The 14,749-nt window shown below is 41.3% G+C and overlaps 1 protein-coding gene across 1 annotated transcript in view; it reads right to left on the bottom strand.

The window, feature by feature from the left end:
- The window catches only part of OSBPL5 (oxysterol binding protein like 5), a 161,889-nt gene that overhangs the window by 146,158 nt on the left and 982 nt on the right, over positions 1 to 14,749 (bottom strand). The gene's annotated exons all lie outside the window — the stretch shown is intronic.

The following is a 14,749-nucleotide window of genomic DNA, read 5'->3' as shown; positions in this document are numbered from 1 at the left end:
GTGCTGGTAATGAAAGAGAGCAGTGCTTTCTATCTGATAAATAAAGGACATTTTCTTTCTTTGCTAAATTTTTCTCTTGGTCACCAGACTTGCTGTGGGTGACCACCACAGCTCACTTTAGGCCAACTATATATACCTATTTTGGCTATCTCAGGTTTTGACTCCTGTCTGCAGGAAAACAAACTGAGAGAGATCTAAAAAACCAAACAACAAAACAACCACAGGGGAAGGTGCTACATTACAACATTAATGCTTCAGACTTTTGTAGGAGGCTCATTTTACAGAAATTCCCTATACAGTGAATGAAACACAGCCACACAGAAGGAATCCACACCTAAAGGCATCCAGAGTCAGGGCCCTGTTGGAAGGCTAAAAAGGCAAGGTTTAGGAGATTTGTGAGCTTCGTGTCAGCCTTAGGGCTGAACTGGATTTCAGAATACAGAGCGGATTCCTTTTTCATACAGCTCCTTTTCCCCTGAAGGAGCTTTTTACAGAAGGAGTATTATTGCAGACCCAAAGATATTGACTAGCACAAATAGCAGCTAATGTAACTAAACATTAGAAATACTACAAAAAAAAAAAAAAAAAAAAAAGAGATCCCAGTGCTAGCAATGAGAGAATTAGATGGCTGTCACATGGGGCAGATAACAATAGATACTTTCCAAGAATAAATCCTCATGCTTTCAAGAGAGACGTCTTTTTACCAGCTTAAAAGAAGCTTCAAGATAAATGAGTGCAGAGCAAATTAGTGACGAACATAATGTAGTCACTTAATATTCTTGGTATTGATTCCTTTTCATTAGCTGGTAAACACTTTATACTTCCACAGAGAGATTTTCCTCCTTCCTCAGGTAACTGATTATAACAAAAACACTCTTAGAGACTTTACCCCTTGGAGATTACCTCTTGATGTATTTCCAGAACTATACTTTGATGTATTTATTATCCAACAGAATTTTGTAGAAATGTTAGTACCAAGAAGATAATGTAACTAGTTTTTCTGCAGGCTTGAAACAGCTTATTTACCTTTTATGCTGTCCATTAAAATAGCAGGGGGGTTGAAACTAGATGATCATTGTGGTCCTTTTCAACCCAGGCCATTCTATGATTCCATGATCTAGAAGAGTGGTAGAGAAAGCCAGCAGATTTGGCAGAAAGATATTTGTTGTGCCAAGACTAACAATGAATTTGGACATGTCAGTATTTGTCTTCAAGAGTTTTCTTCCTGCTGGTAGAAGTTGCACTGGAACAAAGCCTTTCTGAGTCATGTTGGCCATTTAGGAGGGCTACAGGAGTACTGAGGGCAGGGAGCTGTGTTTTAGCCCGAATATATCAAAATTGTCTTTCAGTTACAGCACTGAAATGCTGTATCGGCAGCATAGCTTCTCTGTCAGCACAGCTGAAAACCAGGATTCATCAGCTACACTCAACATAGCTACGTATCTTCCCTGGCACTTGAGGTACCCTGCTCAGAACAGGAAATTTCTGTTTTCTGTTGCTCTCACAGCAAGTGGTTTAAACACAGAGAAATGAGCACACAGTTCAGAAACAGAAATCGTCCAAAAAATGAAGGCAATACAAAATGCCTGAAAAGACAAAATCTGTTCCAATGTTTTCAAAATGGCATGCAAGGAGCATGACTCCCACTGGCACCAGGGAGAGCCACATCACCACAGTGCAGTCTTGGAGACAAACACATCTGAGATGTGTTTTCACTAAGCTTTAAACCTGCACTACTTTGCAAGACCTTATAACCTACTGGGACTACTGAGGAGGAAGCACACAAAATAATGAGGAGAAAAATATTTGAGTAATGATGGCAATTTGTAAGGGAAAGGTAAACATCTTCAACAGTGCTGTTTGTACTTAGTGCCTGGAATATTGGCCATGATCAAGGTGATCTTTAAGGTAATGAATGCTATCAGAAAGAGACCAGTTATTTGGTCTGCAACAAACCACATTAAAATGTACCATTATACCATGGATCTTAAGGGTTTTTGCTTGTTTGTTTTGCAGAGGCTTGTCTGATTTCACATCTCTATAAGAAACAAAATAGTTAAATTAGAAGGGCAGCACCCAGAACCTTCTCTGATTGCCCTTGTTTTACTAGAAAGACACTAGACAACACTGCCTGCCACCTTCTTACACGGACCAGCTAGAAGGAACCAGGTGTATCATCTGACTTCATATTTCATTTGAAAACCAGCCTCCTCGCGCCAAAGTACTCTTCTCCATCATGAGAACAATTACAGGAAGGAAATGAAGCTAACCTCTCCCATAATGTATTGAGAAAAGATTCATTCTTATCCCAGTGCTGACCTATAGACACAGCAGAATTCAACCTCAGTACTGTAATGTGGGAAGAGATGAGGACTGCCCAAGTATTCCTGACGGAGCCATTTTCTCCCTGTTCCCCAGCATACCTGCTAGAGGACCTTCCTTTCATAGCCACTTCTTCAAACCCAAATGAGGGAAAGCACCAAGAAAAATCATGAATCAAACCTATTTGACAAGGCCCTCTCTTTTGTGAGAAGCTGATGCATCAGCTGCAATCTCAGAATTACTATGAACCTCAACCACCCATTCTTGTGTTTCCTCAATACTCTGCACAGCCATGAAGTGCACACTGTCTTCCCAGGGTGGAGATTGTAGTCTTCCTTCTTTAAGTATGTAAACAGTGACACTGCCAAATATAATGTAATATTTTCAGTGTCAGGGTAGAGGATTGCAAGCTTGAAAGATGAGGCTAAAGGTATGTTGTTCATTAAAGCAGAAGCAGTGTGTGGTGAAAAGAAGCTATAAATCAAGCTACAAAAATTAGCACCTCTGGGCATGTCCAGAAAGAACTAAAGAGTGGATTATGTTTTGTCTGACAGAAGAGAAGAAGGGCTCTTTTGTTCAGATTTAAAATGGAACTCCATTTCTTCAAAACTTCTTAGGATTTATCTATATTGGTATAAATCTCAAAGTCACTGGAAGTCATTTCAGTAGATTAATTCCTGCTTATAGCACTTGATGATTCAGATCAGTGAGCTTATCAGTGAGAGTTTTTGAAGAGAAAAACAAACAAGCATCTTAGAGTAGACCTGAATTAGTGTATCTTGCCCTTACCTGGGACCAAAATCAAGTTATAACAGTGGTGTGTTCCCTCTACAGACCTACTAAGAAACTACAAGACAAAAAAAAACCAAACAGCATGTGAGAGCTGATATTTGACATTCTTAGACCAGGAGCCAAGCTGACATGCAAAGCTCAGTGAAGAAATGTTTAAACTACATCTTTGTGTCTACAAAGGATTTTATAACCCTATTCTCCAGTAATCTGTAACCTACTTCTCAGCTTCTGGGCGAACAAACATCCTCATGTTAATAAAAGAAATGATCTCTAAGGAATTCTCAACCACTGGAAAAAAATCTAAAGTAGTAATTCTGGGTGCAAAAACCAGGAAAAGTTGCCTTAATTTGGAATACAAATGGCCCCTCTTCTGTGAGACATTCATTATAACAAGACAAAACACTGAGGTGCTTAAAGTCCTCCTTGACTACAAATGCAGCACAGACAAGGCTGTACACAGAAGGGCTCCCAACCTGCAGAAGCCTGCCCAGACCCTAAGTCTGATGCCTTTTGCAAGGGGCACTGACACTGTGTGCACTGGCACTGTGAGGCAGTCCCCCAAAAAGTGGAGCCCAGTCCCAGCCCTGCATCTGTTCATGTATTTGGGAAAGCAGCAGAAAGACCAGTGAGATGGAAACCCTGGATCCAACTCTACTCTCAGCAGCCCTTGTGAGCTACACTCTTGAAATTGCTAGCAACCAGCAAATATGTTCATCTTGACAAACTACAGCCTGCTATCTTTAAAGCTGTTTCTGGGGACTGCCACTGCTGGGAGGAGACTGCAATGAACAAGCGTATGGAGAAGCAAGAGAAGCTATTGGCATAAAACTGGTGAAATCTCTTGCAGGGAAGCTTCTCCAGTTTTTTCTTGTGGATTCTAGATCCACACAAATCCTAACTTTATTAAAATTCATGCTTGCTTATGTTTACCTCAGCTAATGTAAGTAGGAAAGACTTCTTGGCATAGGGTCCTCAGTTCTTCAAGCATCACTGAACTCTGAAACTTAATATCATACTTAATTCTTAAAGGAGATTATGAAATATTTGGGAAAAAATATTTGTTGTTTCATGCCAGAATAAATTAAGGTCACATTAACCCACTATGAGGAACTAACTTGTTTTTAAATACACTCATGTCAAAATGAAGATACACAGGAGTAGATGCATCAAGAAAAAATAATAATCTACTTCTAATATGAAACTATAAATTATGTATAATTTATGTTTATAAGACCAGAAAAGATCATTGTGATCACGGTCTGGCTTCATTGCATGGAACAGGGCAAAAAATGTCACTGAACTCACTCATATATGCATGTTTTGTATTTGACAGAATATTTGTCATCTTGCTATAGTAATTCTAAGTGGTAAAGAACCTACAACAAACACTGGTAAGTTGTTCCAGTAGTTAATCACCCTCTTTCATATAAGGATTATCTTTATCATCTTATCCTCTTCCCCCAGTCCTGACTGCAGCCAGCAGAGCCCCTGACTTGTCATCTTTGGTAAGAGTGGGCAGTGCTGGCCAGAGAAAGTGGGGATAGGTCAAGTGCAAATAGCAGCATACCCTTCATACACTGCTCCCCTTCTAACCAAAATAGTCTTGCTGTAAGGTAGAATACATTAGACCAGGTTTAGAACTGAACCAAGGTGGTTATGCTGCTTCTGTCACCCAGAAAAAAGCAAGGAGCAGCAGTCTGGGAATCCTTGCACAGCACCCTCTCACACTGCCAACATCCACTGTGTTCAGGGCTGTGGCCAGGCAGGGTAAGGAGGGAGCTCCTTCTGGCACACAGGTAGTCACTATTTGTAGCACAAAGACATGGCCGCAAACACACATAGACTTTGCTTCCTGCCCCCACCTCCTGACAAGCCAGACAGCCCTGGCCCAGCAACCATCTTCTGTTCCGTGCCACCTCTGACCCACGACATCTGCTGCCAGTGTCAGCAATGCTTATGCAACTTCCTTCCAGGTCACTGCTCTAGCTCTAAAAGCACATGGTAGTCCTGGAAAATGAGGGTAATTTTCCCCCCAGAAAATCTTGACACTGTTTAAAAGAGCTGCTTTTAGCATCTACTGCTGGCAACCCAACCCTCAGCTGAAAGAAAAGAGAGCGGATCCTTTTACTTCCCAATTCCTGCCACATATTTGCAGTAACAGTAAAAGCTCAGGTATCTTCCTCATCAACCTCTAAGAGCATTATAGCAGTGACTGGAGGAAGTATTTTCCTCCATTTCTGTTGACTGCTGAACATGGGCTTTAAGCTCATCCTCACTGCTGCCCCAGGAGACTCTTGTAATGAAATCTAAAGGAGAGACAGATCTGGTTAGGTCACAGTTTGATTGTTGCCCTGAATCTACTTAGACACACCAGAACTCCTAATGAAGTCCAGTCCACGCCTATTTAATAGATTAGAACAGCAGGTGTGCTTCCAGATGAACAAATTTAGAGGAATATCTCTGTTGAGCCATTCAAGGAGAGAACTTCCAATTGCTCATGAAGGTCTGAACAGCCACTGCACAACTTGTCTACACTCCATCTAGCCAATTCCTGTACACACAAAACTGCTGTTAGCCTCTCTCCACAAGGGTGCCATTCTCTGTTCCACTCCTGGGATTCAAGGGATGTTGCCAGCTGATGAGGCTGGGCCAAAGCTGCTATGAGGGACTCTCACTGAAGACGCATAAACATGTCTCCGATCATTTCTGCTCTGCCAATGGTCTGATAAAGCAGTGAGATTTTCTCTTCTCCAGTGACTTGCAAGCCAGAAATGCCTTATTTCAGAGAAAGTTAATGAAACTGGCAAACCACGTCCTGCTGCATCACAAGGGGCAAGGGAAGAGAAAATCCTTGCTAGAAAAGTGAGGAGCATCTCAGCAGAAAGCTAGAATGTACTCTGTGAGTGTTTTGTTTTATTTTTTAATGAGGGACGCAGGGCCAACATTGGACAGGCTCACCTATGCCTTCCACTGTATGCAACAGCCTCTCTCATCTCCAGACTGAAAAAATATTCTATGCGATTTGTCCTTGATCAGACTGTCCTTCACATCTTCTTGGAGCAGCAGGCTAATATCTGATAGGCAATGCTTCCTTTCCCAGTTGGAAATGGCTGCCAAGATACACAGAATATACTTTCAGAGTGTATCTGTCACATTTGTTAATAGTGGATATGGAAATGAGGGGGAAATATGGATTTTTATGTATGAAAATGCCTTCTGTTTCTTATGGGAAGGGAACAAGCAATTCATATTTAATGCTAGATCATTTCCATTACAAAGTTGTATTTTATTCTAATGTTATCTTGTGCAAGAACATCAGTTGCAGTTCCGAACTGCCTGCTTCTCTGCTGCAGCAAAATGGTAACCTGATTTTTCTGCCTCTGGCCAGGGATGACAACCATACCAAGTTATGCTGTTGTCAATTACCTCCTCTGCCACTGATCTGAGGAGTGTTGCAACTTTCTACAAGGACACTGAGTTAAGGAGAAGAAAACACATGAAGACCCCATCTGTACACTGCTATGGTCCTACAAGAAGCCAGGTGGTGTCCACATCTATGTGAAAAGAGCTCTGAACCACCTACCTTCTATGTGTAAAACTCATCTCAAAGTAAATGTTCTGATTCATGAACCCATTGACTGATTTTTACCTTTTCTTTCTGGGGGAACCTTTTGGGGCTTTTCATTTTGTGTAAGGATTGCACAAGCCTCAATTTCATAGAAACTGGGCTAAAGATTCGTAAGTGTATTAAGTGTCATAGAATAAGTTTAGAGTCTGCAGGCATGGAAATGTAAACCAGTTTGCTGCTTTTTTTGAGCAATGTAGTAAATGCACACAGTAAAAGAAGTGGCAGGTCCTTCAACAGTGTAACTGAATCTGACTCTCACTGAAAGCTTGCGAAATTCCCTTTTACATCTAGACTTCAAACTTCTTACAAGCTCTCTCTGATGCAGGAATTAACAGAGTTTAGGCTTAGCATCATAAGAGATGTTGAGTACAGAAGAAAAACCAAAGAACTCTTAAACACCAATTGTCTCATTCTATAATCATTAATTTCGTTATTACAGCTTGGATTGTCTCCTTAGGAAAAAAAACAGTATCAGGTGAACTCGAGGGAAACAGCAGAAAAGGCTCTCATTATGAGTCTATTGCACTTCGATTTTTTTTTTTACTACCATGCTGGTAGGATTTCCAATGTCACAAAGGCAGTTGGACCACTCGTAACATCATCAAAATGAATGTTCTTACAAGGTGGATAAGTACAATGTACTGCAAAGTTGCAAACAGGACCTGTGCTTTTAAGAATAAGGAACGTGCTACGCAGCAGCCAGCTGACCTACATTCATAGCTGAAGACATACAGCTGACCCACAGGGAGATGTATCTGACCTACAAACACGGAAAGAGCCCTAGTGAAATGGACCATGTCTTTCAAAACGATAAACTGAGCAGAAGCAGCAGCATAGGCACAGATTTTTTTCTGCAACTGTATGTAAGAAGCAAACTAGATTAATACTCCAGGATGAGCTACTGCTGCAGAGAAACACAACTCAGAGTAACCCCTGCCTTCTCAAAATGCCACGCTCTGGGTAAGCAGATTGAAACCAAGATGTAGGAGTGTTCCCAGCCTGGGTGTCAGCAGTAAATAGTGTAGCAGCCTGGGCTGAGCTCAACAGGCCAAGAGAGCCCTGGGGACTTGATGTAATCAGGAATGCTGTAGCAATGCCAGTGCTGCTGTGCTTTCACTTGTGCCTACACAGGTAGCAAAACCCTGCCACAAACACAGCTTTGCCACGTGATAAGGTGTAGTGATAAGCAGGGGAGGAGAGAGGAAGCAAAACTTCCCCAGGCCCAGGGAAGCACACCAGAGATGACTGAGGCATGAGAAGAGAATCATGTGCACTTGGGACTGAAGGCTTTAGCTCCACCAGACAAAGTAGATCTGTTATGATTGCTGCAGCTCTGCTTCACGCTGTACAAGGATGTCCCTGTTGGCATAAATCAGGTTTTAGAAAAACAGGCTTGCAGTTAATTTGCAGAGTTCTGCCCCAAATACACTGACTGTTTTTGAACAGAGCCTTCCTTGTCCCTCTGTGGAGCTGCATGGTCACATGACAGCTAAAGAGAATGGGAGGAATTACTGCTACAGGGAAAAAGAAAAGGTGCAAAATAAAAAAATCGAAGTTACTGCAAAATAAAAATGCATACCCTAAATTTGCCTATTAAAAATAAACTATCATAATTAAACCCCCTATAGTTAAATTACTTCTCACCAATGTTTCATCCTGGCAAGCATGAGGGACAGTTCTATACTTTGCAGTTATACAAAACAAAATCAGAGCAAGGAAAGTAGCTCTGCTATCCTCAGTAAATGTATGCAAATAACCACAGTGGGAAACTGCCATTAATAAAGTGCAGTTAGGAAGAGATCTCCTAGATTACTCAGTGTTACCTCTTTTTTCCTTATATACTTCTCTTTTTGAATTCTATCCATCTTTTTTGCAGATTTCAAACAGGCAAGGCCAGCTGTTCCATGGCATTCAGGTAAAGCCTGAAGCACCAACACAAACATTCCTATTCCTGGCATGGATTCCAGGAAAAGGAAAAATGCACTGTTTCTTTCCTGAGACAAATGCTCTTTTCCTCCATGCTTAGTTTCAAATGGGATCATTTACACTACAGAGGTCAAAGCATTTATCCATTACTGTCCCTCCTATTCTCCTCAGTTCAGCAAGTCATTTTCATATTTTCCTTGTCAGAGGCAACCTTTCAGTGAGTCAGCAATGCTAGATGGCCAAAGTTAGGCTCTTTATTTTATTTTAGATAAACAAGGAGCTTTCTATTCATTCTAGGAAGATAGACAGGAAAAGTATTTCAAAGCTGATTATGGGATTCAACAGAGCAAGCTCCTATATAAATCACTTACAAAAGTTCAAAAATCAGCAGCTGTAAGGTACTTTAATAGTTTTACCCTGACCTTAAGTTCCAGTGATGTACAAGAATCTGAGATAAACACCCATTTCACACAGCCCAGAACAGACTGTCCAACATCATTTTTGCTGGCTGCATTTAAGAAATTTGCCATCTGCTCTAAAGGCATAGACAATGACCAACACACATTCCAGATGGCAAACTGCATATTCTGTACAACCTGTGCCAATCAGCTGGAAAAGATCTATAAGATCATGCTGTAAAATTATCAAACATCCCCATCATGCTCACTAAACCACATCCCTCAGTATCACATCTACACAGCTCTTGAACACCCCTCCCCCCGCAGGGATATGACCACCACCTCACTGGGCAGCCCGTTCCAATACTTGACCACTCCTTTAGAGAAGACATTCCTCCTCACATCCAACCTGAATCTCCCATGCCACAACTCAAGGGCACTCCCTCTGCAATATTATTACAGGGGTCGAGAGGGACCTCAAGAGATCATTGAGTCCAATCCCCCTGCCAAAGCAGGCACCCTTCAATGTGTCACACAGACGGGTGCCCACGTAGATCCTGAATATCTCCGTAGGAGGAGACTCCACAACCTCTCTGGGCAGCCTGATCCAGCGCTCCATCACCTTTACCATAAAGAAGTTCTTCCACATGTTAGTACAGAGCACCCTAAGTTCAAACTTTAGGCCATTACTCCTTGTGATTTATTTTTAATTGTAATTATGAGATACTACAGCGAAACTAAAGGGAAACCAAAAGAACAAGTATTTAATACCTCCATAACCTAACCTAAAAATTAAAAGCATGCAAGAATTGATAGAACATTTGTTCAAAATTCTTTCTGAAACATCTGCTGAAAGGAGAATTCAGTTATGTTAGGAAAGCTTTTTGTATATTAGTACAAGCGTGCTGACTGAAAGATAAAAACACCCCTTGTTTTCATAGTGCTTTAAGTGCCTTATAATTCAAGTTCCATGAAGTAGCAACTCAAACGATTGCACAATCTTTTCTTTTTCTCCTCCCTTCAGTTACAAGCCTGGAGAACGATTTCTTCACCTTCACACCTTCCATTAATGCTCCATGTGAGATTTTATTCTGTCCTAGATTCCCACAGAATGCCATATCTTAATGATTTCTTCATCAGAGGAGCAATACCCATCTGGACACACTTAGCTGGCAACACTCCATCACATACATATAGAAATGCACCATCTCAATTTTTAAGCTATCATCTGGAGGGCTGACAGTGCTGCACCAGGTTATGAGTGGTCATAGGTTGCTACTGATGAATTTTTCCCAAAGTGAGATCAGTAAGATTCCATCCTCTCCCCCATGTTTCCTTCCTCAAGTTCCTTGCCTCTGGAAGGACCACGTGAAAATTGCAAGGGAAGAAATCTTATGATTCCCTCTTTTGTTCAGGGAAACAGAAGCATGCATACACACAAGCTTTGTAAGCAAAGAACATTACGTAGAAGATGAGCCATAAATAATTAGTATCATTTTTCTAGTACCAACACCCCAGAAAGGCTCCATACACTGGCCGCTCACCCAGATCAAAATGGCTACAGCAGCTATGTCATCAAGGTGAGAGCTGCTCTGGAGAGATCCTATCATCCATCCTCCTGCTGGGACAGTGGGTGTAGAAAACCAGTTGTCTCCTATTTTCTCTCCATTGGCAATGTTCGGAAGATAACCACTGAGAAACTTCAGCAAGCTGTGCTTTCCGAGATGATATTTCCATGGAGATGTTCCTGAGTCTCTCCAGCTGGTGTGTTAGCTATGGATTTGTTTGTTTCCTCAAAGGTATGACAAATACTCTGATTTAAAGAAAACAGACTTTGCTGAGATGTGCAGAGGTGAGGTTTGGCTGTTGGGGTTTTTGTGGTGTATATTTCTCAGAAACAAAGAGATTCTAATTTTACTTCGCTTTTCACTCTCAATAAAGCTCTCTTCTCTGGTTATTTTTTAACCAATCTTCACATACAAGACATTCTGGACTCCAGCTTGCACACCATGGAAAAGCCATCTTCACATTTTCTGTGAAAGAATTACATTTTCTGATGGGAAAAAATCCTTCCTGGAACATGAGGGAGCTGCTGGCTCCGCTGCTCTGATGTGTGTAATACACAGCAGAACTTCAGACTGCAGAACTCTGGTATTTTCTCCTGATAACATCCATTTTTTCCCTCAAGACATTTCTCTGGCCAAAAACCTTGGATTCAATTTTATGTTCTGTATTCCCTGAAAAGAAGTGCTTAACCGTTGCAGAAGTTGCAAAGCATGTGATCAAAATAAGCCATATGGGCCATTTCTCAACAGTGAATAATGAATGCACCATTTGTTGGGCCATAATTACAAGTGAAGAATCCTTTTCATTCCCATTGTTGATCTGGCTATTTGTATCACAAAGAATAAACAGATTCTTGCCTTATTACTCCTAGCACAAATTCACAGCTCATCAATTCTGTGAACGAATATTGGTAGTAAATATTCTGTGCTGTGGCTCTGTAATGTATTGATGTATATGCAGGCACGTTGCCCACCAGCTTCCTACTTGCACACATGTCAACAGGATCATGTTTACAGACATATACAGAAATACAGATCACATCCAAACTAACACAAAGCCAAGATAAAAATATAATCACTGCACTCAGTTTACTTTCTGCATTTAAAGTGCTTTAAAATATGACTGTAATTTGCAAGTCCATATTCTACACTAGCATATCATAAAAGCATTGCACAACAGTGTATTTTAAACTATCAAAATACAAATCACTGTATCCCCTTTTTTTGCACTCACATCTTAATTTAAGAACACCGCAACATTCCCAAAGAAATGCTTTTGTAAAAGCCTGAGAATCGGATCTATTTCTACAGAATTGGCAAATAGAGCCACTAACATAAATCACAAGACGTATGATATTTTAGTTGTCTCCTCCTGAGATTTTTTTGTATTTCTCCATTTCCTCCTCCTTTCCATTTCTCAAGCCCCAATTGCTAGAAATATCCCCGTCTTTCATCTACCCTAACAAAAAAGAGAGCTCAGGATCCCAACACATTTACAAAGCCATTGGGGTGCTGAGCACTGCATCAGATGATTGACAGCAGATTGCCAACACTGTTGTGAGTCTGGCTGCAGCCATGGCCTTGAAGAGACCAAGACAGGCTGCCACGCTGATGCCTCTTACCCACTTTGCCTGCTGTCCTGCAAGGCTCCCAGTCACCCTTGCAGCCCAGGGACTCCTCAGCAAGGCCATCAGCATGGCACAAGGCACTCTCCTCAGGTAACAATCCCACAGGTGTTTGAGTGAGACCAAGTCTTCCTTTGGCTTGACAATGCAAGCAGCAGCCAGCATTTTAACAGTTGTAGCACTGAGACTTATTCCAGAAATAAACACGCAGATCGTAGGCACCAGTAACGTAAACAGAAAGAACTGTGAAGACTTAAGTTGTGTCAAGCTTTGTGGCAAAGCTACATTGGTTGTATTCAAGTGTTTCTAATTTAAACCTAAACCTAATACTAGGATTCACATCTTCATGCACAGCTTCCTCCCATTTTCCTTCACTTTTAGTATTGTAATCACAGCGTGCAACTTCACAGATTCATTTCCAACACTAATACTCCTCCTGAAGAGCAAACAGGAGCCCAATGAAAGCAACCTCTATCTTTTGGCACATTCAGGACTCCATGAGACCAAACTCCAGCTGACTTGAGCTAGCACTGGCAGAAGTCCTGCTTTGTCTAGGATTCTCCCTGAGCCATAGGGTATTTTGGCCAACATTTCATTGATTCTATGACTTTCTCCTCTCCATTGAAACTGTTTCTTATTTCTACAGAAACATGCAGAATCAGAATGAAATACTCAAAAGGGACTCTGGTCTTTCCTCCCTTGTTTTTTAAAGCTCTTTTGGAAACTTTAAAAATACAGCCATGCATGAAACTCACAGTTAAGGAATACTTTTTGCCCTTCCAGACAAGACAGTAGGTGTTCAGCAAGATCTTTCATTAAAAGGTCATTCTTTACATGACTTTTATGTCTTAGAATCATAGGATGGCTCAGGTTGGAAGGAATCTAAAAGACCATTCAGTTCCAACCCCGTCCCATGGGCAGGGTGCTTCCCACCAGCTCAGGCTGCTCAGGACTCCATCCAACCTGGCCTTGAGCACTTCCAGGGATGGGACATCACAGCTTCTCTGGGCAGCCCGGGCCTCACTGTCCTCCAAGTAAAGAATTTCCAACTAACAACTAACACTGACTTAAACTCAAATAAGCTTCTCAGAACAAGCTTTCCAGTTGCCCGGAGAATACCCAATCCTCACTAAAAACAGCCACAGTGCATATAACCACTACTCTCACTTAATTACACCATTGCAGTGTTTCCAGAGATTCAGAGCCTCAACAGGGAGAAAAAGGTGCTTGAAAGTATAAATGCCATTTTCCAGCAGCATTTAGGACAATCTGCACAGATGCAAAAATTCCGTCCTACTAAACCACAAGTCGAATATTCATATAGGTTGCACTGTGATAAACATGCTCACAACATTTTAGAAATTACCCACATAGACCAGGGGTACAAGACAGTAGTGTCAACACAATGTTTTTCACATGTATTAAACTTTAAACCTTAACCTGGAAGAAGTCTTAATCAAAACTCTGCAACAGAACAGAACAGAAAATCACAAACATCTGTAAAACTGCATGTGACTATTCTACAGTTACTGCCACACTTCCACACAATGGCAGTGCCTGTGGTTTCTAGTAAGGAGCAAATCCAGTGAGTTTAAATGTCAGCTTCCCATGGATTCCTCAAAATCTTAAGACATTAAGAGGAGTAAAAGGAGTAGTGCAGAAACACAGGAGCGAGTGAAAAAGTAATTTAGACTACTTATGGTGCCAGTGAAACAAATGCTTAGAAGGCACTGCACCAAAGTTTGTCAATACTACCTTGCAGAACTGCAAACTTATACTAAAATGTGTTTGCCTCATCCATTCTCATTAAGATAAATTCCTATTTCATTCTCATAACTGCAAATAGTAATAGAGATACGCAGTTTCTTCTATTGCAGTCCCTCTTATCATAGAAGGGTTCAAAAACTTATTATTATCATTCTCTAATAACCTTGTGAAACACACCTGGTAATTTGACCAACACCTGGGGCTTCCCCTGCTCTCACATGCCCACAATGGAGAGATTCTTCCTTACAACGACAGTTGCAAATAGATGCATGTTCCTCCTTCACTTGCAAAACTTAGCCCTCCTATTCCAACCTATTCTCATAGCTCTCAAGGCATACAACAACAGTCTTAGAAACCAAGCCAATTATTTCTGGCATCTGAGGGAACCCACTGCACCCCAGGCCAGCAAGGTACTGCAGAGCTATTGCAGCTAAGGTCGGTCATGTAAGCCACACTGGTTCATTCACGTCCCTCAGAAGGAAAAGCACCATTAACATCAACAAAAGTACACTAAGCATACTCAAGAGAACAGAAAATTCAAGTTCAGGAAGCATTTAGAAATGATTAGCACATAGCTTTACTCAGTGCAGTATTTTGTCTTAGACTTGAGGATGCTGTATTGTCCCTGCATTATGCTCCGCAGGGATCTGTTCATAGAAAACACTGCCACCAAATTTCTCCCTCACCTCTCCCACACAGAGTGGTGGAATATTAGACAAAGACATT

The sequence above is a fragment of the Lagopus muta genome, chromosome 6 (assembly GCF_023343835.1).
Source record: "Lagopus muta isolate bLagMut1 chromosome 6, bLagMut1 primary, whole genome shotgun sequence".
Taxonomy (NCBI): domain Eukaryota; kingdom Metazoa; phylum Chordata; class Aves; order Galliformes; family Phasianidae; genus Lagopus; species Lagopus muta.
This window is presented reverse-complemented; position numbering and strand designations above follow the sequence as displayed.